Here is a 13,964-nt window from a genome sequence, read left to right as displayed (position 1 = left end):
AAGCTTGGAAACACCGTATGCAGATTCAGCCATTCCATTGTATTCGGCGAACTTCAGCTGCATTTATGAACAGCAGCTTTCCCCGGGGGTCATGTTTAAAACATATTTGTTAATTCCTATTTGTTTGCCGCTTCTCCGAATTACCTACGTTGATAAAATATTCAGAAGCCCCAGCATACCGAGCGTCGTACACACCTGCAAAGTGACGCTTTAAAAAAATCGGAAATCCGCGTTTACAACCAACATGGAAACATAGGGATCAGGCTCACACTAATCAAATTGCCAACTCGAACGTTTCGTCGCGAGAAAAACTGCGCGCGACGACGTAAAAAGTGTTCGTGAAGCGTGCAAAATATTTTGCATATTCGCGTGGATCTCTCAACCAAATAAAAAGGCTCCGTCGTAGCTGTCCGGCAAATCCCTTTTCGTCCTCTCCTGCGACGACTGTTTCCGTAAACAGCGCCGCCTCGAGAATTCCTCGGCACATTGTAAACTGATATTCATCACGCTCGCGCCTTCTGCGCTTAAGCGTATTCCGCTCGCGAACGTCATTGCTTTACAATGTCCTCCTCCGCTGTTGCTCCGAATTACTCTGCCGTGTGCGGCCGTATCTCCGCTTAACGCGCATATTTAACGCAAAACTTTAACGCTAGCACTCGCCTATAGCCACTCGCGGTTCTTCGCCTCGTGCATATGTGTCTCTCTGCTCGAGCATTTTTTCCTAGATACGTGTATGCATATGCCATGTATAGGTTGCGCGCTAGCTCTTTTATGCGCTTTCACGGAGCTTTTTACACGCGGCGATAATATTTTTACTAGCCATTCGTAAGGAACGATACGTTTTACGTAGTTATGGATGAGTGGCTTCGCACACAAGAGGTAGGGTATACACATGCGCGTATAGGTTTTATGCGCGCGGAATTAAAATCACTGGCGGCGCGGGCTTGTTTACATTTTGGCATGCTGCTCGCTGAAAGGGATGCAGATAAGTACCCTTCGGCATTGAAAAATACCGCAGTAAAAATTTCGCGAATCGCTCGCGCGCGCCATCCCCATTTTTATCGATTTTTACTTCGTTTGCACGCGCTTCAAATTTTTCGCGTTCCCGAGCTCCGACTATTTTCGACGCACTTTGAATTTCACGAGATATGACCTGCAGCTCATCGAGAGAAATAAATTTTCAAGAGCGCGCACTTTCTGGCTCGTGGATTCGCCAAAAAGGGTGCGATGACAACGACGCTGGAGGCGAATTTTCAAAGCGAAAGACTCGCGCGCGCTTTCATTGTCTGCGTTCGCTGTGAAAGCGGCGGTGTAAACAGACCGCCGCCCGGTCGGTTGCCTTTGACGCGCACGCGCCTGCTCGGAATTTTCGTCGCGATATAAAAAGAAGGCAGAATCGTGCGGAGGATGAATTTTTCTTTGTCGCGGAAGTCGTCGGTTTCGGGCTCGAGCGTTGAGACACAAGAGCTCGACGCTCGCTTTATGCGTACTATAACCATCGTTCGCGCGCGGAGAGTGATGGTTTTTTGTTGTTCGCGATAACTGTCGGATAGAAATCGATGGCAAACGTGAGCCGCGAAAAACTGCCATTAACGAGAGAGCCCGGGGCTACAGCATAACGCGCGCTGGAGAATGGAAATCGTAATGTTCCATCAAACTTTTTACCTCCACTCGCACGAGACTTCCATAATAAAAACCGCGGAGCCCGCTTCAATATGCAGTAAATATGCGGCTTGAGTGTCAATTGCGAGCCTCGAATAAAGAGCTCCAATGAGCCATTAAACATTGTAAACTCGGCGAACTATTTTCCCGTATCTCATACCTTTATCTTTTTTTATTCCGCGAGCCAGCGCTCTGTCCTGCCATGATCTGCCGGGCTACGCTGGAAAGTCAAATAGAGAAACACGCAGCTTCGAGTATTTCCCTCGCTATACCGCCATCGGAGGAAAATATTTCGAGGCGCGCACCTGTATTTTCCCCGGCAGAAATGCAAGGAATCCCACGGCCGGGATTTTGCGCGTACAGTTCCGCGGAAGTCGAGTAGCTGAAAAAAATGCATTTACGCCGTTTCGCCGACCCGTCATCGATGGTGAAAAATGTCGATTGGCTTGTTTGTATATACGAGCCGGAACTTTTGAATATTATACTTAGACGCCAGATTCCGTGGAAATACGATTAAAATCTTATGGAACGACGCGCGAGCCTCGTATCGAGATCATTCGCAAATCTGACTATCATCCATAATCGACAGCTAACAGCACTCCGCAACAATTAGTCGACAGCGTCGTCTGGCAGCAAACAACGGGCGAATAAAGCAACTTAATCCCACTAACTTAAGCAATTCCTAACCCCATTTCTCGCGGCGGCGACGGCGGTGGCAGCAGAAGGGACGAACTGAGCGTAGAGAGAGAGAGAGAGAGACCTCTCTTTCCTCCCCCTCCCCCAGCTTAATCCACTTATATAGAGAAGCGGTTTTCCGGAGAAGTCGAAGGCCGCGCTGCTGCAGCAGATTCTGCGCGTCGGGCTTCAAGGGGGTTAAGGCCTCGCGAAGCCTGTTTTGTAACAATCTCGAGAGAGAGCGGCTCGTTGTTGCCACCGCCTTGATTTCGAGAGAGTTCCGAACACTGCGGGAACTCCAGCTATCCTCTCTCCGTCTATCCCTCGATCTCCTCTCCGTCAGAGGTGGTTGGGCGAGAGTCAAACGAATGTTATGGAAAAAGTCGCTGGGGAGGATTTAAAAGTGAAATAGGTCGCCCGCCCGGACGAATTTTCGACGGCGCGCGGTAAGAGAGTCGTGGGATAGATTGACTTTCTAACGATGGCGGACGGGATATAGGGTGCGGGGGATGATTGAAAAACAGAAAGGCTGCGGGGACGCGCCGCAGCCCGAAAGTTCGACTTTTATTGCGATTTTCCGATTTATTGTGGCCAGAGAGTTTTTACAAGTGGCTTGTTGCGAATGCGGTTTATTTTCTGCTCGTAAATTGAAATCCAGACGCCGGCCACGCCACGTCGTAAAAGTAGTTCTTTGAGCGAGCCGCATACGTATAATCTTTGGTTAATCGATTCGCAACCAAGTGTTAAAGACTCGGCTCGGTGTCACGAAGACATTACGGGGAGCCCCGACAATCAGGGGTCAAAGTCTCCTTTATCGCGCAGGGCTATATTTTGTCCGCGCACGATCTATTTATGTACTTCCTCCCTCGGCAACGGCGGCAGCTATACGGCAACCACGGCCTCATCCATCGCACGTGTTTGCTGCGTCGTCACGTCGTCCTCGTCGCGCGCAAAAAGGAATTCACGGCTGATTCGTCATAGACCTTCCGCGACGGCGATGCTTTTGTCTTTGCGGAAAATTAATCGATAGATTAAGTGTTTCGGAACGAACGATACCCCCCTTCCGTGATACGCCTCAGATGTTTCCTCCCTCGCCGGCGGCATTGTAGCGTCGCGCGCCTGAGGTGATGGCTGTGTTTCTTCGCCATTTTTCAGACAGGCTTCCGGGTAGCCGAGACGCTGTTAATTGACAATGCGGTTTTAAAAATTGCCCGGAATACGATGCATTGTACGCGATGACGCGCGAGTGAAAAGCGCGATGAATTCGCTGAAACAGCGTGCAACGTTACATCCCATACATCACACGGGAAACACTGTACATTTGCGGCGAAAGCCTCTCGCGTCTATCTCGAAGAATTGAAATATTAGGGTGTAGCATGAAAATTCATATGTCACGATGCTCTTAGCATTTCCCTCGCCCGGCGCCCTACTTAAAACCGCAGCTATGACGCAGCCGAGAAGAGGAAGAAGAACATCCGAAACTCGTTACCCAGAAGGACGTATAAAAAAATATTTACCCAGTCCTTTGTGTTGTCGCGAAGAAAATAAACCAGTGATCCGCGGATCGAACACAAGCACACGGACTTATGCCCGAAGAGATCCCCTGTCACACGAGGCAAGGGACGTATCCGTCGAAGCTTAACACGCCATCAAACGACTTTCGCTCATAATCTGCCCCATGTCCCTTGCCAAGGACGACTCCCTCGCGCGAAATCCCCAGAGTAGCAGCTCGTCCTTCGTTTCTCTCTCTCTCTCTCTCTCTCTCTCTCTCTCTCTCTCTCTCTACAAGCATCGGAGTAAATCTCTCGTATAAGTTTGCGTGCGCGAACACACGCACGTACATCACGTACGGGTAAGATGCGGCACAAGGGAGTATAAGAGAAGCGCGATTTTGGATCGACGCCAGATTGCGATCTATTAGACGCTGCTGCTGGTGCTGTTGATGTCTGAGTCGGAGGAGGGTGCAAAAAAGGGGATGGGCTCGCGATGAGGTGATCAGAGTTTGCTGCGAAGGAATTCTCGTGTTTCTGAAAGCTCGTGTATACCAACTGGGAACTCTGTGTGTATATAATGAAAGTTTCTTTAATATTCAGCAAAACACGCTGCCCGTTGTCTGACTTGTTACGAACTATTTTCTCCTCTCTCCCTCTCTCGTCTCGTCTTCTTCGCGGAGAGAGTACAAGTCCCGAGTACTTGACACACAAAAGAGAGCCGCGCTTGCTTATGTATTCCTCCGCGCGGGAGGAGAGAACAACGTCATTAAACTTATTAACAACCCGAGCTTGATAAACAATCGCTCATTTGCGACTAAACGTTAATAAATTAGCTGCGCAGGATATACAACAATAATTAATAAACGAGGCTACTGGCCGCGCGCTGACGTGTTTTGTTTCTACTCAACAGCCTCCAAACAAGCACATTACGATATAATTAAATGCAAATAGAACCAGAGCCGGGGCTGCACAACGCGCGCCGGCGGCCCTCACCAAAGGCTGCAACTTGGAATTTCATAATCATCTGAAAAAGAGGAAAATTTTCGCTAGCTCGCAACAAACGGACTCTCTTTTCGAGGAAGAAAAAAACGGACAAACATGCGAGCTCGGAGCGCATAGAAAAGCGCGCGCACGAGCCTTATTACGACATTTGTCCCTCTGATGCATTTACTAATTGTTTCGCCGTGCAAATACGCGCGCGCGCGCGCGCACAGAGGCTGTATTGCGCAGATGCCGAGGTGGAAAAATGCAAGTCGGCCACTCGAAAGCGCGTGCCCTATTTTTTCGATTTCACTGCACTATATGAAGCATACGCTTCGGTGACCCTAAGCTACCGCTGCTGCTACTGTTGCGCGCCTTGCCCTCGACGATTTTTCTCATTACCTCCTCGCATTCGAATATATTGTGCAGTTCTTGCTCGTCCAGAGTCCTCGCTTTATTTCCACTAAATTTTCTCTGCTTCCTTATCTGCTTATATTCCCCGTGCTTTTGTTTCACGCACGCGTATTAGCTGGATTTTCACGCCTCTTACTCGAAATTTTTAACCCAAGTGGCTTTGTAGACGCATTGGCTCGCCTATTATCACCGGAATTTCACCGAAAGAGAACGAGTTAACCGTGAAAATCCACAGAGACATTCATTAAAACCACGAACGACGCGCGAACCCACTGCACACGCACAGTCGATGAAGTCAGTCAGCGCGTGGTCGGTCGTCAATACTGTCCTCGTGGTCAGGCGCCATATATGTGCAAATCCAGAAAAAAACGGACACTTGGGGTCTGAGTGAACAAAATTGAAATTTGATCGCACACCTCCCAGACCAACTTTTTTGGGTTCCTTAGGTCACCCAGAACCCGAAAAACCTTGGGTTCCCAAGATTGCGAAATACTTATTTTTTTGCTGGGCAGTTTAAATTCTCTTATGGGAATTAAACATGGCAAAAATAAACGAAAATTAGCCATGGTTCAACTTTACCCACTCAGTGTCTGAAGGCGCAATCCAAAAATGTGTATTACTAGGATCGAAGTATCAGAAAAGAGCTTTAATTTAAGGGCTGGTGAGTTAAAAATGGTTGCCTGGGTAATAAGTTATCTAGGCTTGAAAATAGCAAAAAATCATGAAAACTTGAATTTTATACGAAAATTAGTAATTTTTCCCAGTTTTGAAATCCTTATAACTTTTGACCCCAGCCTTCAATTTCAACCATTAGTGGCTCAAATTAAAGCTAATTACTTCTACTTTTGTTTTAAAAATTTAGATCAACCTTTTAGTTGTTTGATCAGTTATATGTCCATCAATTATAGCTGTTTTTTTATATAAAACCGGTAAAATGTTTTATCTGATTCTTGAAACCGAAATTAGAAAAAAAGAGCTTTAATTTGGGGACCGTAAGGTTGAAATTGACCGCTCGGATCAAAAGTTATAAGGATTTTAAAAATGGAAAAAATTACTAATTTTCGTAAAAAATCCAAGTTTTCATGATTTTTCGCTATTTTCAAGCCTAGACAACTTTTTCCCTAGGCCACAATTTTTAATCCACTAGCCCTCAAATTGAAGCTCTCTTCTAATACTTCGAACCTAGTAATACACATTTTTTGATTGCGCCTTCAGACACTGAGTGGGTAAAGTTGAACCATGGCTAATTTTCGTTTATTTTTCCCATGTTAAATTCCCATGCATAAGAGAATTTAAACTGCTCGGCAAAAAAATAAATATTTCGTAATCTTGGGAACCCAAGGTTTTTCGGGTTCTGGGTGGCCTAAGGAACCCAAAAAAGTTGGTTTGGGAGGTGTGCCCTCAAATTTCGTTCACTCAGACCACCAAAAGTGTCCGTTTTTTTCTGGATTTGCACATATGTATACTTTCCAAGCTCGTACCTCACAGGGCCTTTACTCCGTGCAACTGCGAGAGGGATGGTATTTTTTTGCCGAATCTATTTCGAAGATTCGAAGAACGATTGATTGATCGTAGGTATGAACGCGTTTATTTTGATATCAGCGATTTTTTTTGAAAATTCTAAAAGCGAAACTCGTGTTTTGTCCTAAGCTATTGAAAGCTGTCACCGGACAGTAACTCTTCGGGTTATTTTGCTTTCATAAGCACGGACGAGGACAAAGCTTCAGAGCGCGAAGCTGAGCGCCGTCGGTGCTTGACTACCTTTCCAATCTGTTTAGTAGAACGGCCTCCAGTAGCCGCCGGAAAATATTTCGAAATTGCACTGTTTTTGTTATACGCAGTGATTTTAGTTAAACTCTTTAACGTTGATTCCGTAAACTTCCGAGAGATTTATGGTAAGGACGTTACTCTAATTGCGAATATGGTGGGCTAATCGAGTCTCTAATTATGAGAGAGAAAGAGAGAAGTGCGCGATAGAGGCATGCAGCCGATTTAATTCAAATCACTTACCTTTTCCTTTATCTCTGCGATGGGCCTGCTCTGCTTCCAGCACGTCCTCTGATTTTACTTCGAGTTTAATTATGTTTTCGTGTTTACTTCGCCTTACGTTGTCGTTCCTTATTCTTATTAATTCAATTAATTATTGAATTTGTCGAATTTGCTATAACTTATTTATACACTACATTCTAGTAGGAAGGGTATCTATTCATTTCCTTTATAATATATATTCTTACTTGTTTTTAATATAATAATAATGTGAAAGAAAGTGAGCATTTCACACTCGCTTTGCGTTATCGCTGTATCAATGTTAGTTCAAGCCGTTTTCATAAATACACCAGCGCCGAAATGAAAATTTTATTTTTGATTCGCTTTGGGAACCGTGTGCAGCTGGATAGCGCTTTCCACAAACTTTGTAATTTTAAAAACGGAGCGTAGGTCATCAGGCCGTTATATTGTTTCAGCAAACATACGTGCGCTAACGTAGTCCAACTTTAAAAGCGGGAACCCGACGGGTTAAAACTATTTATTCGAAAAATTATTTAAAAAATGCTCTCTTATTTGCTCCCATTCCTTTCGCGTTCTTCCCGCTGGTGGAAAATAACATGCCTCGTTGAAGCAATTAGCGAGTCGAAAAAGGCACTTGAATACACAAACACATAACTACGCAAAACTTGTGTTCTGCGCGCGAGCCAATAATTTATTTTACACAATGTTATAAAATCATGAACTAGGTCGCAAATTTTTGCTTCCTCCTAAAGGAAGTTTTGTAATAGTACAATTTTCAGTTTCGCTAAAACTTTATAGAAACGTATATGTATGTGTTTGGATTTCGAATCATACGTTTTTAAAACATGTCCGTGCTGATGGCTGTGTGCGTATGCTGACCATTTTATGGTCATTGTATGATTTTTGAAACGATATGTTTGCCTTTTTTAATGATATGATTTATACAATAAATTCAGCAATAGTATTTCTAAAAGGGCATTAAATTACTTACTTTTTCCCGCAAGATTTTCAAGATCGACAATTCCGTTCAATTGTTATGATAAAAAAGGTGATTTTGTGTTAAAAAAAATTTTCTCCCCGCTACTCCTCAAGCGGGGAGAAAATGTTTTCTCCCCTCTGTTAATACCTGTTTTCAAATATCTAAAATTTTCTCAAATTTAAAATTTTTTTTTAATTTCTCAAATTTTTCAATTTTTTCAAATTTTTTGTGCACGACTTAAAATGCACGATCCCCTACCCAACTTTCACGCATAAAAAAGTCCCTTTCATGCCTTTGTTGGAAAAAACACACGGGAATAAAAGCTATGTCAGACTCGGGTAAGGTGTTTTCAGCACTCGTCTACGTCTCGGGCGCCTTGGGCGCCCTCGACTCTGACTCGTGCTGGACACCTCACCCACGCTTGAACAAATGTATGACGATAAAAAACGATAATATCTATGCTGTAAATTTTTTAGCCATTTTGGCCACTAGTTTTTATGCTAAAAATCGAAACCCAATAAAATGGGTTTTATATGCCGTAAAAAACTTTAATTAAGTTAAAATTTGGGAAAAGATAGATCTTTTGCTTACCTCGGCTAAGTGTTTTTTTGCAGCTTATGAAACCGATTAGTTTAAAAGATATTAACATTTTAAATTCTTTGTCTCTCACCCTGTATACCCATGTACAACTGAAAATTACTATTTTTGTTAAACCTTATAACTCGCCATTAGTTGGCTGCTGTTTTTTTAATGAAAATTATGATTTGATATTGTGACGGGTGGTGGACGGGAACAGTGCCCGTCTTACAGCTAGTCGGCGCGATTGCAGGGCGCCCCACACCTCGAAGTTTCACCCTTCCCCTATTTTTAGGTAGTAACGCAAATATGAAAATTACCGTTCCGATTGCGCTAAAACTTAATACATAGGTTGCTTTAAGTATACAAGAAATTCAGTCAAAATTGTATGTCTCTAGGGTACGTAAGAAAAAAGTTATAAACTCAAGCGTTTAACATTGGGTCTTATGGGAAAACGTAGTTTTCATAGAATAATGAAACTCATTTTAAAATCTAAGAAATATATTAATTTCTTAAATTAATATAATTTAAGAAATACATTAAATTTATGAGCTAAGTAATTAATTAATAATATGAAAAATCTATGTGATTGAGACGATGTGGCAACGTCGCAATGAAAGGTTAGGTTAGCGCGCCGTTTAAATAATGTACGCAGGGTGGAGAATTCTCGACAAATGTGCGAGATGTCAGACTCCGACTTAACGTAATCTGGCTAGTAGTAAAATAAACAATCGGAACACACGGTGTAGGTAAAAATATCTTTACTTGATAGAAAAAGCTTAGATTTAGAGTTACAAAATATCCTGTAAGATTCTCACTGGTGACAATTCGAGAACATTTACAGTACTAGTGGAGTTTTTCAATTCCTGTGCTTGTATAGGTTAGCAGTGTCTTTGTCTTAAGAGGGTGAAAGAGCAGATGATGACTTGAAAGGACAATTGCGTCGTAGACAAGATGCTCGGACATTTTATAAAAACGTATAATTCAAACTCCCAAAAACCTCGAAATGCGTTTCTATGAAGTATTAGCGAAACTGAAAATTTACAATTACAAAACTTTCTCTAGGAGAAAGGAAAAATTGTATTACATTTTTTAGATATTTTTAAATCAAAAGTATTTTTTGAAAGTGTTGGAGTTCAATGATTTTTTGCAAAAAAAAAAAATGCGTAGGAATAATTTTGATTTCAAAATACCTAAAAATTGTAATACAATTTTTTTAGTTGAAAAAAGCAATTGTTTGTTTATTTCAAAAAAGTAATTTGTTAATAACAAAAAACTGACTGGTTTCGTACTTCGTAACTAACAAATTTCGATTCTGTAAAAAAAGAGATAAATTTCTTAAGAGGGTGAGAGAGGGGATGCTGACTTAGAAGGACAATTGCGTTGTAGACAAGACAAGACAGGTTAGGTAAATTCCAGGTAGTACAGAAGGTGTGGGGTGACTCAGGTAGATAGAGGGGTGGAGTCGTACCAGGTAGAGAGCGCCTAAAGACAAGAAATAGCATCACTCGCGCCGTCCTAATCATTAGGGTCGGGGAAACCCAATCGTCGGCTAGACTTGTTTATACCTATGTTCAATGCAGAAATATGACTTATTATTGCGCTGCAATATTTATGACGCTGAGCAATAAAAGAGAAAACTTAATCTAAATACGTTATACTATATTCGGCGAACGTACACAGGGTATAGGTATAGAGCATCTATAATAATTTTTGATGATTAAACAGAAAATAATTTATTAACCTTTTACAATGTTTATTTATAACATTTTATCATAAAAAAAACCGCTGCCAATTCATTGGCACGTAGCTTTCTCCAACTAAATTTATAGGTCTAATAAATAAAATATTGTTTTAATATATCTATATATCTGCTTGCTAATATATATATATATATATATATATATATATATATATATATAACGCGATTTTTGATACATAATTTAATATAACTTTTGGATGGTTCATTGTCCAAAAGTTTGCAGACCCCTCTGTTTTTTTACTATAGAATACGAACATTGTCGTCAATTTTTTGTCACAGAAATTCACGCATGTTCACATGTGTTTTCCACCAACCTAATCATCAAAACAACAGGCTATTCATTAGATAGGTCGTTCGCGCAATTTTCGAGAAAACGATTTTTACATTTTAGCTCTTTAGATAAAAACCGTTAAACGAAATCGTTTAAAATTTAGCAGCAGATAGCTTTTTTATGGCAAATCACCAAATAAAATTTTGAAGAATTTGACTACTTTATTTTAGAGATATAAGAAATCAAAAAATTGTCAAAAAAAAAGTAAAACCTTGATATCTTACGAACCATAGGGGTTCGAAAGCTGTGCAATGAACTTAGCCAAAACACATAAAATATCCCAAAATCTCAAGTGCAATAAGGCCTTCTTGCGTCCGTAATCAAGGCGCAAAAAAACTAATTTTTTTCAGTTTTCGATTTATTACTGAAAAAATAAGTAATCAAATCACTTGAAATTTTAATAGGATATGATTCGACACGTGACCCATCGACATAATTTTTTTCGCGAGGTTATGATGTTTAGTTTCAGAGAAATGAATTTAAAAAATAAAAATCACCTTTTCCATTTTATCTGCCGAATAAAGCGGTCGATCCCGAGAACCAAACGATGAAAAGTAGGTAATTTTATTCTCTTTTAAATGCATTATAGCTGAATATTTTGTTTGTAATAACAATGGAATGATTAAAAAAAATGATAACGCCGAGCCGATACTGGCTTAAGTTCGGGTAAAACTAACGGACCAACATCAGGCCGAGCTTGGTTGACGGTCGGTCCAGTGCTCGCGCAGTGTTGGCTAAGGTGAGTCAAAAAAAAAAATTTATTAACCATTAACCAAACAGGAGAAAGTAGGTCATTTTATTCTTTTTCAAATGCATTATAGCTGAATTGTTTGTAACAATGGGATGATTGAAAAAAACGCAAAATAGTGTTTTTCAAAAATCAAAAAATGGATTTATGAAAAATAAAATGTTTATAACTTTTTCCATAGGCTCCAAACCTTTACAAAATTTTAACTGAGTCTTAGTTAAAGTAAAATCTACCTATACTCAAAATTTTATAAATTTCTGAACCGTCAATCTCCTACCGGTAGTACTACCTTAAGTATTCACTTTTGAAAAAACCGCTGCTAATTCTTTGGCACGCAGCTTCCTCCAACTAAATTTATAGTTCCAATAGATAAAATATTGTAAAAATATACAGTATATAAATGCTATATATTGTGAATAGTAATTATTTTACTGAAGTAGCATTTTTCATAGCGAAGGATTATGGTAATGAGAAAGATTCAGATGTATAACGTCGCAGAGCAGAGCAGACGGTGTGTATATATATATATATATATATATATATATATATATATATATCTACTTATACGTCTCGTTTGTTGCGTCTGCCGTTTGCGTTATGCTCAAGCTGATAACATGCGTACGTACACGTCTATTGTTTTAAAATAAGTTCAAAAGAGCGTGAATTTAAAAAAAAAAATCTTTAAACTCATTCAAAATAATTTAAATTGATTGAAAGTATAAGTAATAAAAACTATCAGATCAAAAAATAATGAATTGCTTCCTCCTAGAGAAAGCTTTGTAATAGTAAAATTTTGAGTTACTTCAAAACTTCTAGAAAATACTTTTTGGTGTGTTAGAAGTTCAAATCAAGTGTTTTTAGAAAATGTCCGTATGGATATGTTAGTGTGTGTGTGTGAGTAGATGTGTGTGTATGTATACCGTACTATTTCTGGAACTACTCCGTCAATATCAATAAAATTTGACATGCATATATATTTTTGGATTCTGAATTCGGGAATAACAGTTATTTTTTATTTTCTTAACTATATTTTTTATGGCCATTTTTTGATTTTTGAAAAACACTATTTTGCGTTTTTTTCAATCATCCCATTGTTACAAACAATTCAGCTATAATGCATTTGAAAAAGAATAAAATGACCTACTTTCTCCTGTTTGGTGCTCGGGATCGACCGCTTTATTCGGCAGATAAAATGGAAAAGGTGATTTTTATTTTTTAAATTCATTTCTCTGAAACTAAACATCATAACCTCGCGAAAAAAATTATGTCGATGGGTCACGTGTCGAATCATATCCTATTAAAATTTCAAGTGATTTGATTACTTATTTTTTCAGTAATAAATCGAAAACTGAAAAAAATGAGTTTTTTTGCGCCTTGATTACGGACGCAAGAAGGCCTTATTGCACTTGAGATTTTGGGATATTTTATGTGTTTTGGCTAAGTTCATTGCACAGCTTTCGAACCCCTATGGTTCGTAAGATATCAAGGTTTTACTTTTTTTTTGACAATTTTTTGATTTCTTATATCTCTAAAATAAAGTAGTCAAATTCTTCAAAATTTTATTTGGTAATTTGCCATAAAAAAGCTATCTGCTGCTAAATTTTAAACGATTTCGTTTAACGGTTTTTATCTAAAGAGCTAAAATGTAAAAATCGTTTTCTCGAAAATTGCGGGAACGACCTATCTAATGAATAGCCTGTTGTTTTGATGATTAGGTTGGTGGAAAACACATGTGAACATGCGTGAATTTCTGTGACAAAAAATTGACGACAATGTTCGTATTCTATAGTAAAAAAACAGAGGGGTCTGCAAACTTTTGGACAATGAACCATCCAAAAGTTATATTAAATTATGTATCAAAAATCGCGTTATATATATATATATATATATATATATATATATATATATATATATATATATATATATATATATATATATATATATATTAGCAAGCAGATATATAGATATATTAAAACAATATTTAGTTATTAGACCTATAAATTTAGTTGGAGAAAGCTACGTGCCAAAGAATTAGCAGCGTTTTTTTCATAAGTTAATACTTAAGGTAGTACTACCGGTAGGAGATTGACGGTTCAGAAATTTATAAAATTTTGAGTATAGGTAGATTTTACTTTAACTAAGACTCAGTTAAAATTTTGTAAAGGTTTGGAGCCTAGGGAATAAGTTATAAACATTTTAATTTCCATAAATCCGCACATTTTGCTTTAACTCGTAATTGTATATAACTGACGGTTTAAAATAACCTCAAAAAAATTAGTCAAATCAGATCCTGTCTGAAACTTTTTATTCGTTATTATGACAAATAGAATCGCTTA

The sequence above is a fragment of the Nasonia vitripennis genome, chromosome 3 (genome assembly GCF_009193385.2).
Source record: "Nasonia vitripennis strain AsymCx chromosome 3, Nvit_psr_1.1, whole genome shotgun sequence".
In the NCBI taxonomy this organism is placed as follows: domain Eukaryota; kingdom Metazoa; phylum Arthropoda; class Insecta; order Hymenoptera; family Pteromalidae; genus Nasonia; species Nasonia vitripennis.
Note: the sequence above shows the minus strand (reverse complement) of the source record.